Source organism: Pygocentrus nattereri, chromosome 15 (genome assembly GCF_015220715.1).
Source record: "Pygocentrus nattereri isolate fPygNat1 chromosome 15, fPygNat1.pri, whole genome shotgun sequence".
In the NCBI taxonomy this organism is placed as follows: Eukaryota; Metazoa; Chordata; class Actinopteri; order Characiformes; family Serrasalmidae; genus Pygocentrus; species Pygocentrus nattereri.
Genome location: NC_051225.1, coordinates 4,586,629 through 4,602,891, shown reverse-complemented (window position 1 = coordinate 4,602,891; position 16,263 = coordinate 4,586,629).

The following is a 16,263-nucleotide window of genomic DNA, read 5'->3' as shown; positions in this document are numbered from 1 at the left end:
TAGCACAAAGTCTCCAGTGGTGGTGGGAGTTGAAGCTGAGAGAGCCATAGAAGCATAAGAAAAAATGTCACACAAGCACACACCATAGACACATTCAGACACCCCTCTGACACACAAACACATGCACACACACCCCTCTGACACACAAACACACACCACTAAAACACACACACCATAGACACATTCAGACACCCCTCTGACACACAAACACATGCACACACACCCCTCTGACACACAAACACACACCACTAAAACACACACACCATAGACACACTCAGACACCCCTCTGACACTGAAACACACACACACACACACATATCACTGACACACACAGACACAAACATCAACAAAAAAATCAATAAAATGTGAAAAAGAAAACAAAAGACTCCTAGCACCTTCTTTGCCTACCTGTGTAAAATGATCAAGTTGTAAGTCGCTCTGGATAAGAGCGTCAGCCAAATGCCGTAAATGTAAGACAGCTATTCTCCAGCTTCTTTCTGGAATTTTCCCATTCCACATTAAATGGTGCGGCAAATAACCCAATTTGGGTCAATTTCAACCCAATGTTTTTTAGGGTACTTCTCTGTGAGAAAGCAAACAGTAGGTTTAAAGATTGAGATTTACCCCCCACCCCACCCCACCGCTGCTGTAACAGCGCTGCGCTCCAAACAGAGTTCGGCTCTTTTCGCCTGTCAGTACTTAGGGCGGAAATACCCGAAGTCATGCACGATTTCATGATTGGTTGGACGCTGCAGAATCTGCCTAGCAACCAATACGCACTTTGGTCACGTTCGGGCCAATAATTTTAAAGAAACGAGACAGAAACGTCACCTGTGAAGTTTTATTCAATGGAATTGTATAAAAACAGACACGAACTGAATATATGAATGACGCAATCGCGAGATAAAGCACTAATCACACAGATCTGATGTCCAAACACAGCTTAGATGGTCTTGCCAACCGATTTAATGGGGAAACGGACATATGACCACGGCCTCATATGAATGGGTGACAAGTGTTTTTATTACACAGACGGGAAAATGAACGAATGAATGAGTGTAGGGGAAACCGACGCGTGGGGAATACGTGATGTTACCTTACAGCAGTGCATCTAAAACGCTGTTTAATAGTCGCCAAACTCGCCGGTGTAACTGAGCTGTCCGCGCTGCTCCTCCGCCCCGGCTCGGTTCCGCTAGCCTAGCCTAATTAGCAGCGTTCATTCGGGAAACCAGTAACTACGCTGGACTGTAGCTCCTCCCTCACTGTTCAGCATGACTCAGCAGAATGTTGTTTGGAGTTCGGATGTCATCAGGACGTGACGTCATAATGTGTATGTGTGACGTCATAAAGGACCAGAGGTTATAAATAGGGGTGCACGGCTGGTTTCACATCATTCTGTTCATACATGTGACGAGATGAGCTGCCTCTGGAGCTGGTGCTGCCGAGGCCGGGAGTCCGACTCGGACTCGGACTCGGTCAGCAAGGTGAACGAGGAACAGCAGGGTGAGAAGAGGAAGAAAGGAAAGAGGAGGAGGGGGAGGGGGAGGACATGGAGGGAAGTCAATAAAGGGGAAGAACAGGTGGTGGAGGAAGAGGCCCACGCCCTGGGCCTGCCAGTAGGTCCCACGTCCAGCCTTGAAAGCTTTTCGGCTGAGACGCTGGAGGCCACGGCACCTCCACCACAAGGTAGCCTCACTAAAGAGGAAGATGCAGCAATCCAGCATTTCCTGAACACGCTGCTGGATCAGGTCGGCATGCGTATGGAGCTGCTGCTGAAAGCTGAGACTGTGCAGACTACGGTGGCTAATGAAGCGGCTGCTGAAGCCACCAACACAGCCATGAACGACATTCTAGAGGGGACTGAGGAGAAACAGCTGGGTGATCTAGTGAGCTCCAACGATGACACAGTCATCAGAGAGCTACTGGACGTCCTGTTTGATGATGCCCTGTCGGCAAGTCTCCAGCCTCTCGAAAATGAAGTCATGGAAACCAGCATGGATAAGACTGTGGAGGCCACGGCACCTCCAGCACAAGGTAGCCTCACTAAAGAGGAAGATGCAGCAATCCTGCATTTCCTGAACACGCTGCTGGATGAGGTCGGGATGCGCATGGAGCAGCTGCTGAAAGCTGAGACTGTGCAGACTACGGTGGCTAATGAAGCGGCTGCTGAAGCCACCAACACAGCCATGAACAGCATTCTAGAGGGGACTGAGGAGAAACAGCTGGATGATCTAGCGAGCTCCAACGATGACACAGTCATCAGTGAGCTCCTGGACGTCCTGTTTGATGATGCCCTGTCGGCAAGTCTCCAGCCTCTCGAAAATGAAGTTATGGACCCCAGCATGGATAAGACTGTGGAGGACAATCTGGAGACACATCTGGATCATCTAGTGAGCTCCAATAATGCTGTAGCTGATGCCAACAGAGAGCTCCTAGAGATCATGCAAGATGAAGCCCTGTCGGCGAGTCTCCAGCCTCTGAAGATGTCTGCCAGTGAACATCTCGACCTCAAAGACGCTTCATATGGTGATGTACAGCCTCTGGACGTAAAGACAAGCGACCCTCCTGAGGAGGCCAAAAAGAGAAAAACCAGGAGAGGAACAAGGGGAAAAGGGCGGAAGATCAACTACAACAAAGAGAATCCTCCAAACAACAAAGCAGATGGACAGAGAAGCTCTTCTGGAAAGACCAACAACCAGAAGAAAGGCGGTCCTGAATGCAGGGAGGTTGTCCGCCCCGGTCCTGAACGCAGGGAGGTTGTCCGCCCCGGTCCTGGACGCGGTGAGGCTGTCCGCCCCGGTCCTGGACGCGGTGAGGCTGTCCGCCCCGGTCCTGGACGCGGTGAGGCTGTCCGCCCCGGTCCTGGACGCGGGGAGGCTGTCCGCCCCGGTCCTGGACCCGGTGAGGCTGTCCGTCCCGGTCCTGGACGCGGGGAGGCTGTCCGCCCCGGTCCTGGACGCGGTGAGGCTGTCCGTCCCGGTCCTGGACGCGGTGAGGCTGTCCGCCCCGGTCCTGGACGCGGTGAGGCTGTCCCTCCCGGTCCTGGACGCGGTGAGGCTGGACGCCCCGGTCCTGGACGCGGTGAGGCTGGACGCGGTGAGGCTGTCTGTCCCGGTGCTGGACGCGGTGAGGCTGTCCGCCCCGGTCCTGGACGCGGTGAGGCTGTGCGTCCCGGTGCTGGACGCGGTGAGGCTGTCCGCCCCGGTCCTGGACGCGGTGAGGCTGTCCGCCCCGGTCCTGGACGCGGTGAGGCTGTCCGCCCCGGTCCTGGACGCAGGGAGGCTGTCCGTCCCGGTCCTGAACGCAGGGAGGCTGTCTGTCCCAGAGTGGTCAATTCAAAGCGTGATGGTGTACCTGTTCACGTCCCACGCACACGGACATTCTGGAAGACAGCCTACCCAGAGAAAACAGCAGAAGAAGGTCTCCAGTGGTGGCGTGACAACAAGAAGAGCCGTACTGTTGATCACAGCTGGCCGCCAGAATTCTTGCGTGAGGCTTGTAACGAAGTACCCTTCAACCTCACATACTGGACAACTGGATTTTTCCGGAACGGTGCTAATGAACACCTCAAACCAGGGACACCGACAAAGGAAACATTAGCACAAAGTCTCCAGTGGTGGTGGGAGTTGAAGCTGAGAGAGCCATAGAAGCGTAAGAAAAAATGTCACACAAGCACACACCATAGACACATTCAGACACCCCTCTGACACACAAACACATGCACACACACCCCTCTGACACACAAACACACACCACTAAAACACACACACCATAGACACACTCAGACACCCCTCTGACACTGAAACACACACCACTAAAACACACACACCATAGACACACTCAGACACCCCTCTGACACACAAACACATGCACACACACCCCTCTGACACACAAACACACACCACTAAAATACACACACCATAGACACACTCAGACACCCCTCTGACACACAAACACACACCACTAAAACACACACACCATAGACACACTCAGACACCCCTCTGACACACAAACACACACCACTAAAACACACACACCATAGACACACTCAGACACCCCTCTGACACACAAACACACACCACTAAAACACACACACCATAGACACATTCAGACACCCCTCTGACACTGAAACACACACACACACATACATATCACTGACACACACAGACACAAACATCAACAAAAAAAAATCAATAAAATGTGAAAAAGAAAAAAAAAGAAGACTTTTTCTTAATTAAAGAAAATTTAAAAAAAGAAATTTTCTTAATTTCAACATCTGATGGGTAGTACTTTCATTGAAATACAGAATTTAAATGATGTGCACATGATTGCATTTTTTTTTTTTTGCATTTTTGCACAGCGACCCAACTTTTTTGGAAATAAGGTTAGTTAACACAGAGTATCCCAGATGTATCTAAATAAGTACTGTGAACTTTGCAATTCAACCACATTTTAAAAAAAGTTCTTAAAAATATACACAAAAAGGCTTCAATGTTTGGACAAAATAAAAAATGTTACTTTTATTATTGTTGCTTATTAGTGGGACAGTATTAGAAGTGTTCAATTAGAATTGGCTTAAAGAGTAAGTTTGGTAGATTGGGATGGAGCCATTCAGCCATATCCTCCACTGACATCATTGCCATCATATCTCTGGAAAATGGTCATTTCTAGATAATCCAGCTGTTTCAACTAGTCATTATGACTTAAGTAACTGTTTTCCAGAAGTGCTTATTTGTAGGGTGCTATTTTCTTTCTTTTTTCTTTTTTTAATTCCCAGGCCAACATTCCTTGGCCACACCACCGTCCCCCTTTTCCAAGGGACATATTATTATTTCTTTTTCACGTTAATAACAAAGTCACAGCTCTTCATTTATTAATGATCATACAGATATAAGGTGGTGTGGCACCACAACCACCCAAACACCCCCCCCACCACCCACACCCACCCCGAGATTTGAGCAAAACACCACCACACCACCATCCCCCTTTTCCAAGGGACATATTATTATTTCTTTTTCACGTTAATAACAAAGTCACAGCTCTTCATTTATTAATGATCATACAGATATAAGGTGATGTGGCACCACAACCACCCAAACACCCCCCCCCCCCCACCACCCTCACCCACCCCTAGATTTGAGCAAAACAAAAAAACAAAAGACAAAAAAGTAAAGAGAGGATGAAATAACAATAATAGTAATAAGCATAAGAAGAATGATAACAATAACACTTAACAATGGACAAACTGGACATACAGGACAGACAAATGCAGAAACTTAACAATGGAGCTATCCCAGCGGTCATCGGGCGGAAGGCAGCTATCAATATACTGTAAAAATTGTGACCAGGTTTCCTTGAAAGATTATGTGTTATTTTTGAAATTTGCTGTAAGTCTCTCCAGGTTACAGTGATCCGTTCGGAGGTTCAGCCAAAGCTTTATTGAAATTTGGGTTCTGTCCTTCCAGTTCAGCAGTATAGCTTTTTTAGTAATGGAAAGTGGAATGAAATATAAAGGATTTGAGGTGATTGGGTGGTGAAAGTGAGGAAAGGTCATTAAGTAGCGCTACAATGGGACATAAAGGGATGACCAGGCCTGTCCATGACCTCTGACCAAAACTGCTGGATCGGGGGACCATTCCAGAAGGCGTGATAACTACTATCTGTTAAAGCTGGACGATGTTGGCATTTATCACTGTGCCTGAATTAGTTTAGAGGCTGTAATGTATATTCTGGGCTTTGATATTGATTTAGTTTGAGTTTTGTATATATATATATATATATATATATATATATATATATATATATATATATATATATATATATATATATATATATGGAGATTTTTCGCTGTTATACATATGAATTACATTGAATAACCTGCGTGTGTTCTCTGAGGACTGTCTCCCTTTGATGAACCTGGTTTGATCTGTGACCGATTCCAATCTGATTGATAAAGCTTTACTTATGATTTGTATGTCTGAATTGATCAGTGAAATGGGACGGTAGCTGGAGCAATCGTGGATTTTTTTATGTGGTATTAAGATAAGTGTGAGGAGTATTCATATGATAGGGTATGGATGTATTTTCGGACATTTCTGAGATTACTTTTAAAAAGAGTGGTGAAATAAGAGGCCTGAATTGTCTGGAAAATTCTGCTGGCTAAAAAATGCTGGGTTATTTAAACAACCCAAAAAATATGGGTTATTTTTCCGTTTGTTGGGTCTGCAGTGCGGACGTCTAAAGGGAACGTACACGTAACGGAACTCCCCGGACGCCCGTTTCCCGCCTGTTTCCCGCCTACGCCGCTTCCCTCCCACTGGAAGAGGCACCGGCAGCCGGACCACAGCCGAAAGAAAGTAAGTTGCTAAACTGATTAATCTTAAATTTGCCCCAAAATATTGATTATAAGCTAGTTACCAGATATCTTAATTAATTTTCTCTCACGAATTGAGGTAAAAAAAAAAAACGTATTACGAGCATTAGCATGTTAGCTATGCTAGTTAGCTAATATGCTAACTGACGTAAGCTTTACGCAATACTTATAATATATTTTTTATTTAACCTCAATTTGTGAGGGAAAATTAGACGTTAGGCGGTTTGCCTGAGGTAAAATAACAGTTCCACGCAACAACTGTCCTGCGAACGAGTGGTGACCGACGTTTTAGCTAACTAACCTACCGTTAGCTAGGAGGCTAACGGAATAAAACAGTGGAGTACCCACGAGCATCGAACTATTTCTAAACCACATTTTCTTCAAACCACAGTCTTTACATACCACAGAAAATACTAGTGTGCTTTTTTTTGACAATTTACCGTTTTATAAGGGACACAGACGTTGTGAGGCGGCGGCTATTAGTTAGCTTACACATAGCTAGGTTAGGGTTAGGGTTAGGGTACATTGCTACATTACTACTAGCTACATTGTTCAAGATTAAAGAGTTTTATTGTCAGGAGCATAGCAGAGCAGGCAGTACTCTTAAGAGAATAAAAAAAGAAAATATAAGAATAACTAAAAAAACAGTTGTAAAAGGTAAAAGCAAAAAAGTGTACAGGGTGTGCAAACTTGAACTAAAATTAAAGTTACATGTGCGTATGTACAACTAAGTGGAGCAGCTGTTCATAAAGTGCATCAAGTGACAGATGTAAACAATAAACAATATTACTCTGTGCAGTAATAGATGTAAACAGTGTTGTTCTAACAGCAGCAGTGCAGTGTAGGTAAGGTGCAGATGTTGAGTCCAAGGTTAAATCAGTTCAGATTGGGAGGGGGAAGAGGTAGTTTCATTAAAAGAAACGGGTTTCACATACCGAACATGTCCTTTTATTTTTCCGCTATTACTCTTCTTTTACTTTCAGTGCCTCTCTGTGGTTTCAGTGAATGAAATAAGGAATGAAGTAAGTGTAAGTTATATTAGCTGAAGCTTAATGATTGGTTAGCTTGCTTTTATCATAGCCATTTTGATGTCCTTATTGATAGCCAGCTATTCTTCATCATCGCCCATTTATGGTGTTGGGTTAGAAGGCGTGATGGAATTCCCTGGCTGGCTAATGATTTTAAAAACATCGAGGGCTGCACATTTTCATCTTACTTTAATACGTTTCATTGTTGTCAGCCTGTTTTTGTCCGTCACTGCAAATGAGTTGAAACTGTGCTTTTGAAGAGGCAGAGGCAGGGCTGGACAGGTAATCTGGCGTACCGGGCTTTTGCCCGGTGGCCGACAGTCCTCAGGGCCAAAGCTGTTGGATTTTTTTTTTTTCTTCCTCTTTTTTTTTCTTCTTTTCAATATAGACAGTAGACTCAACCAATCAGGATATAGGACGAAAGCGGCCCCACCCTTTCTCTGCATGGTCCGCTGTAACTCCGGCTAGTTTCAGTGTTGTGTGTGTGTGTGTGTGTAAAACGAGGGGCAACATGGCGAAACTGAAGCGGCAGAAAGGGGGTGCGGAGAAGTTACACGCGAAGAGACTCTGTAGGTGCTGCAAAATGTGCTAAGGTCACAGACATGTTCACTGCTTAGCCTCCGCGTCCTCTGTGAAAGCAGTGCTCCAGCAACAGCAGGTTGAAGGTGAAGACAGCAGCGTGCAGGGAGAAGAGTCCCTAGAGATATCATGATATAGAGATATCATGCATGACATTCTGGAAGGAATTAGAGGATATCAAGTCAAGCTTGTTCTCAGTTCCCTCATTGAGCAAAAGCTTATAACCCTAGATCAGATCAACTACAGACTTACAAGTTTTGATTATGGGTTCATTGACAGTCATAACAAGCCGTCCCCTATTAAATCACATGAGCTCAAAAACCCAGATGGAGCTCTCAGGTAGACTGCATCACAGACCTGGTGTCTGTTAAGATTACTTCCTCTTGTCATCGGTGACCTTATCCCAGAGGGCAACCAATACTGGGAGTTGCTTCTTCTTTTACTGAGTTGCATGGAGTTCGTTTTTTCTCCATCATTAACCAGAAGCATCAATTCTCTTAGGTTACCTCATCCAGGAGCACCACAGTCTTCTGGAGCTTTACCCTGGTAGGCACCTAAAACCAAAACATCACTTTATGGTCCATTATCCTGGTGCAATCAGGAAGTTAGGCCCTGTGGTTCTGTTGTGGGCTATGCGATTTGAGACCAAGCATGGCTTTTTCAAAAGACTCAGTCATGTTACTTGTAACTTTCGCAACATCTGCAAAACAGTGGCTTACAGGCATCAGATGCTGCTGTGCTACCACCTCCTCTTGGGTAATTTGCTCAGCCACAACTTAGAAGTTGGTCCAGGATGCACAGATCTGTTGGGCTGTGTTGATGGATATGACAGCATCAAGCACAAGTTTGAAATGCCGCTTTTCACTGAAGTGTATGTTCCATCTTGGGTGAGATGGAGGGGCACTGAATATAGGCCTGGAATGTCTCTTCTAGTCTCTCACGCTTGTGATGGTGAGCCTCAGTTTGCTATGGTAGAGCGCATTGTATCCGTGGAGTCCTCTGTCAAACTGATTGTGAGGAAGTATGATACAGTAGGATTGGAAAGACACTATTTTTCTTACAGTGTGTCTCCTGGATCTGAGCTTGATGTGGTTGATGTGAACTGTCTTGATGATCACCACCCTCTCCATTTTGCAAGGTCCTATAAAGAGGGCGATGATAATCGCTATGTTTCTCTGCGTTACAGACCATTCGAGACTTTTTCCTTCACTGTAATTTTTTAAAAAACTGTTTTTTAGGCATTTCAGTTTTTGACCATGTACCATTACCCTTTGCATTTTTCCTTTGAAGACATACATTGCCCCATCTGTACTCTTGTTATACATTGTGCACAATAACACAAGTTGTCCTTAAACGTTTATTTTTATTTATTTATTTTGATACAGTATAGCAGTATGTGGTGGCACTGTTCTGAAGTTCAGAACAATTTTTATAATATATATGATATGCTCATCCTGTGCTACATTACGGTCTTCACGTTAGTAAAAAGGTAGCAAGCTGAAATGTGAGGTCCTAATGAAGAATGGACATGTATTTGGAAAATCTTTTTATGTAATAACTGTTCCCAAACTACATGAAATTGTAAATGGTTTCCATTAAAAATCTTACAGGTCTTATAACCTACTCTGCTTTTATAAACTAACCCATAAGCCTCCTAGCAGGTTTAGGTAAGTTGACATTTTTGAAGGAGCAGTTTTAAAGGAAAATTTTGAATTTAGTCGGCTCCACTTTTAGTTTTGATAGCTTTTATGGAAGCAGAGCTTACAAGTCTTAAATTGATACCTCAGCAGTTAGTATTGTTCAAACTACATGCCTAAATCAGTTGCGTCAAACCATGTCAAGTTGTTAAGTAATCTCTAATATGCTTCTGAACATAGTTTCTGACTGTTATCTGTATTTCATAATGAAACCGTAGCCCCAGTTTTGACACCCAACCTGTCTTTACTTTTGTCCTTTTTTATGGTGGTTTAACCCTAAGTTAGGGAGTCACTGGTTATATTCTTTCTTGTTTGATAGCACATTAACTTTGTAGTAGGCCTGAGTGATGTCGGTCTGAAAAATAATTAGCAAAAGTTTTGATTTCAAAAGTGTATGTGTGTGTGTGTGTGTATATATATATGTATATATATATGTGTGTGTGTATATATATATATATATATATATATATATATATATATATATATATATATATATATATATATATATATATATATATATATATACATACATACATACATACATACACACACACACACACACACACACACACACACACACACACACACACACACACACACCACCTCTGCAGCATCTTCATTGTGTCAGTTGTTAGTCACTGCTGATATCTGAATACACCGACCTATTGCCTAAACCTACTTCATAATGCAGATCTAAAGATGTTATATTCAGTCACCAAACATGTCAATTTAATATTGGACAAATAATCAAATATTTTTTTTCAGAGATTTCAGTTATCTTCATTGAGCATGTATTGCCTTTCACCAGTTTTGCTCTTTAACACATGAGACTAATTTTATTTGGTTGTCTCTAAAGGAAATGCAACTTGAGCTGGTTGAAAATGGCCCATCAGCAGGACCATCACTGGACCAGCAGCATAAAGCCATGTCTTCAGGACAAGGGGGAACGTTTGTATGTGGTGGTGTTGTTGTTGTTGTTGTTGTCTTTAGGTTTTTTTTTTTTTTTTAACTTTGGCCTTGTGCCATCCCCATAAGGTATTCACAAAAGACTGAAAAGTTGAATGGGATATTTGTGCTCCCTATCTTTTTTTTTTTTTTTTTCCCCCTTCTATCTTCCCAGAAAATTAGGGAGGCCCTCGAGAAAACACCGGAGAGTAGAGAGATAATGTGCAGTCTTGACACCAAACGGTGCATCTCGCTCAAGCAGAGGAGGTCTATGGTTAGAATCCTAGTGTCACATCTCATGGAGCGGTTCGGAGAGACGTGAGTGTACTGTTTTGACTGATGTTGTGTGACGTGTGTGTGTGTGTGTGTGTGTGTGTATGTGTGTAAATACATCTGATATCTGTTTACAGTCCAGCATTGGAAACAAGGAAAACCTGGCCTCATCTTTAGTGACGGAATTTCCGTATCTAAGGGATCAGCATGGGAACGGCAATGTAAGTGCCAGTAAAAATCAAAGCACACCGGACTTTGTGTGTGTATTATGTGGTTATTTTAGGTCTGACATGTCAAAGAATATTTGAATTTTTTTTTTTAAAGGAGGCGTGGTATAGTCCAGGTCGAACTCACAGACCAGCAACTGGCTTCGTTGAAGAGCGTTTAAGAAATGTACGGAAGAGGCTCCGTAGTGGAAAGTGCAGACCTAGCCCTGTGGAGAACCCTGTAACTAATTGGTATTGCCAGGTACATGCACAAACAGGTTATCATACCAAGAAAGGTTTTGGGTAACTTGTCTTGCTGATTTTAATGTGATCCTCTATTAGACAGTATTGTCATTACGGCATGATCACTGTAGAATGGCTGGTGCGTTTTGGAAAATCAAACAGTTTGTGACTTGCCATTTATGCTACAGTTCACATGTTTGGTTCTGCTGTTAAGTTTTCATTAAAGTACACTGATTAGCCATAACTTCAGAACCACCTGTCAAGGGGAGAGAGGTCAAGACAGGAAAAGAATAGTCAGTTCTTGTTGGAAGCAGGAAACATGGGCGAGCGTAAGGATCTGAGCCATTAATTGCTGTAAAGATTAATACTAGCTAATATAGCTGATTTGTGTAAACCTACAAATTTAGTTTCAGGTGAATGTGTAGAATGTCATTATTTTATCACATTGTATAACACATGACTTTGAAGGATTTCCTGCTTCCAGTCAGGAAATAACGCAAGATAATTTGTGGTGTCTACTTCAAACAGTGAAGGCGTTGTCTTTCTCTGCATAATACAGAGACTGAAATATCTGATGAGAGGGCAGTGGCGATGACGGAGTGGTTAAGAAATAACATCCGACCCCTTAACCAAGTAGAAGAATACATGAAGCAGACAGCCATCCACAGAGCTAAGTGGATAAGGGAGCATGGGTCAAAGACAGTGGAGGAGGTCAAAAAAGAGCATCCACGTCTTTTGGATACTCCAGGAATGGTAGGATATGCAAAGTCAGAATGCACTTGATAGTAAGTCAGAATTACTGAATGTTATCTGTAATTTACTTGGAAAAGTAATTAAATGAAAATTATGTCTGCAGATTGCTCAGGACTTTGCCATTCTACACCCAGCCTGTGCTGGGAAACTTGGATAACTGGCAGAAAAGTGGATGCCCGTTTTCAGAGACAGAAATTTATGGTTTGCTAGCCAGGAGAAGCAAGCTTCTGGAATTCTTTCAAGACTGGATTCTGTGTGTGCAGGTAGTCTTCACAGTGGATACTATGTTAAAAAAATTAGTACACAACATTTTAGTGAACATGTAAATCAGAGAATACATTTTACTATCACGTGAGAGAAAAAATGGAAAGAAGTAGTTTTACAGCTGGCAGGTTAGAACATGTAACCACAAAAGATTCTTATTCCTAATAAGAGATTCTTGTTTCCAGATGCGCAAGGTGACAGGGCTGTGAGATTATTGCCAGTAGTCCTACCAGCTTCTGTCTATAGGATTCTGCCGGAAGACCTTCCGTCTGAGCTGTGAAGAGACAAGAAAGTCATTCATTGATCTACAGCCTGTAAGTTGAGAGATATAAATCTGGTAATATTCTGCTCTGTTGTAATTACACACCTACCTCTAAACTAAGTAGTTAGTTGTCTCTGATCACAGTTGGGATGTCTCAGTCTTAAGTGGTTCCAGACATATTTTGGTAGATCAGGTTATTGGCTGTATCCTGCCCAACGTCTGATACTTTTAGTTTATTATTTGTGCTCCATTTTCACCTCTGACTTTCATCTAGATGTGAGCCTGTAAAGAGAGTGCGGCGCTATTAAAGGCTAAGCACCACATTTGGACAGCCCTGGTGATTTCATATTGTTTTGGATACTGAAAATATATGAACATGACTTAAAATGAAATTCGCTGCTTAATTTTTCTTTAAAATTGACTCTTTTAATTAAACAGACGGAAAAAACCTGAGCTCGCTACGGAAATTCCTGAGCGGTACCGTGTGACGTCACTGGTGGACAACAGTGAACAGCGCCGCAGTACAACAGCATTATGACTGACTGGGACTGAGGATTTTCCAGCGCTGGTTCTTCAGATTCTGATGATAATTTGAAAGAGCTGTAATGTAGAAATAGACCACCTTATCACTTAGTCCTGAGACTTTTAGTCAAACCACACCCACAAAAGCAGCTCATCCTGAGTGTAAACAGTATCATGACAACAGCCTAGCAACCAGCTAAACTCAAATATAGAGGTACAGTTATTGTCGTAAAATTTGCTGGTTTGCTTACACCTCCATATTGTTGGAACAGCGCCAGTCTTAAGATCCAGTTGAAAAAAGTCACATTTTATTAGCAGTCTACCTCAATTTAACAGCATTTTTAACTGTTTCTCACTATGCTGAGGTTTTTATTTTATTAATTTCTCAAGCAAAAGAAAATTTGTTATTGAATAAGGTTGCTTGTAATTGTTGTTGCTGCTGTTATTGTTATTATTGTTGTCATTGAGAAATGTGCTTTTATATTTATTTTATATATATATGCTCACTATGCTGAGGTTTTTATTTTTCTGTTGGGGGTGTCCCATGTCAAGACAACTAATTGAATTCATATCGATTTGTTGTAGCAGTTGTAAACAATATCAAATGCATGCATTTAAAAAGAAATGCATCACTAAAAGGTGTCACATTAAAAGCTAAGAAGCAGTACTGTAGTATTCAGTAGACTAACAGGTTTCTCTCTAGACTAAATTCTATGGTTGTTACATATGCAAACATTGGATGTCAGCTGATGCTCAGTGTTACAATAATCAGTTTCAAATTGAAGGACAGAAAGCTTAGATCAGGACATCCCTGATCAAAGTGGATTATTTCAGCATGTTAGAATTAAGGTGTAAAATTAAAGTACTAATTCTATGTTTCAATTTTCATGTTTACAACAGATTGGGACTAATATGGTGGAATACGTGTCCGAGGCCACAAGACCATACCCATTCGTTTTGGCTCTAGGTGCGTACCAACATACCAGTGTGTAGTATTTCCATGTACAATGCCGGTTTCATGTGTGTTGGTTTTTGTTTTTGACTTTTATTTATAATCATTTAGATTCTTAATATTTGTTTACTCTGTTTTGCTCTCCCCTTGCTGCTGTAACTACATGGGACTAATAAAGGATTATCATAGGTGATGATCAGCGTTGTTCCCAGTGTTTTGCGGTCATCAATGGACAAGCTATGGAGCAGAGCACACTCGTGGGAGCCGTTGATGTGTGTTTTAAGGCGTTCTTTGTATTTGATATAAACTACCCCCGACAGTGTTCTTCAGACTGTTGTTTATGAGCTACCAGGTCATGAATCTCCCTCCTTAAGACTCTTGCGGGCATTTATTTTTGCCACAGATCAGTGACAGCTCCCAGAATGACGCCATGTGTGTTACCTCTTTTTATTTTATTAATTTCTCAAGCAAAAGAAAATTTGTTATTGAATAAGGTTGCTTGTAATTGTTGTTGCTGCTGTTATTGTTATTATTGTTGTCATTGAGAAATGTGCTTTTTATATATATATATATACATATATATAAATTATTGTTGGTGCTTAAAAGTGGTATTTTTTTTTTTAAGTGTAAGAATATATAATATGTAAAGTATGTGTTAAAATAATGTCTAAATTATACATTTAAAAGTAATCACAGTACAACCCAAACTTTTGGTTCATTTAACCCAGCATTCTAGTTAAAATTACATTGCATTTAGGTTAAATGCTTGACCCAAAAATGCTGGGTCACATTAATAACCCAATGTACTGGGTCAATTCTACCCAATGCCGTGTTTGTCCAATATTGACCCAGCGCTGGGTTGTGAAAATAACCCAATTTGGGTCAATTTCAACCCAATGTTATTTAGGGTACTTCTCTGTGAGAAAGCAAACAGTAGGTTTAAAGATTGAGATTTACCCCCCACCGCTGCTGTACCAGCGCTGCGCTCCGAACAGAGTTCGGCTCTTTTCGCCTGTCAGTACTTACGGCGGAAATGCCCGAAGTCATGCACGATTTCATGAGTGGTTGGACGCTGCAGAATCTGCCTAGCAACCAATACGCACTTTGGTCACGTTCGGGCCAATAATTTTAAAGAAACGAGACAGAAACGTCACCTGTGAAGTTTTATTCAATGGAATTGTATAAAAACAGACACGAACTGATTATATGAATGACGCAATCGCGAGATAAAGCACTAATCACACAGATCTGATGTCCAAACACAGCTTAAATGGTCTTGCCAACCGATTTAATGGGGAAACGGACATATGACCACGGCCTCATATGAATGGGTGACAAGTGTTTTTATTACACAGACGGGAAAATGAACGAATGAATGAGTGTAGGGGAAACCGACGCGTGGGGAATAGGTGATGTTACCTTACAGCAGTGCATCTAAAACGCTGTTTAATAGTCGCCAAACTCGCCGGTGTAACTGAGCTGTCAGCGCTGCTCCTCCGCCCCGGCTCGGTTCCGCTAGCCTAGCCTAATTAGCAGCGTTCATTCGGGAAACCAGTAACTACGCTGGACTGTAGCTCCTCCCTCACTGGTCAGCATGACTCAGCAGAATGTTGTTTGGAGTTCGGATGTCATCAGGACGTGACGTCATAATGTGTATGTGTGACGTCATAAAGGACCAGAGGTTATAAATAGGGGTGCACGGCTGGTTTCACATCATTCTGTTCATACATGTGACGAGATGAGCTGCCTCTGGAGCTGGTGCTGCCGAGGCCGGGAGTCCGACTCGGACTCGGACTCGGTCAGCAAGGTGAACGAGGAACAGCAGGGTGAGAAGAGGAAGAAAGGAAAGAGGAGGAGGGGGAGGACATGGAGGGAAGTCAAAAAAGGGGAAGAACAGGTGGTGGAGGAAGAGGCCCACGCCCTGGGCCTGCCAGTAGGTCCCACGTCCAGCCTTGAAAGCTTTTCGGCTGAGACGCTGGAGGCCACGGCACCTCCACCACAAGGTAGCCTCACTAAAGAGGAAGATGCAGCAATCCAGCATTTCCTGAACACGCTGCTGGATCAGGTCGGCATGCGTATGGAGCTGCTGCTGAAAGCTGAGACTGTGCAGACTACGGTGGCTAATGAAGTGGCTGCTGAAGCCACCAACACAGCCATGAACGACAT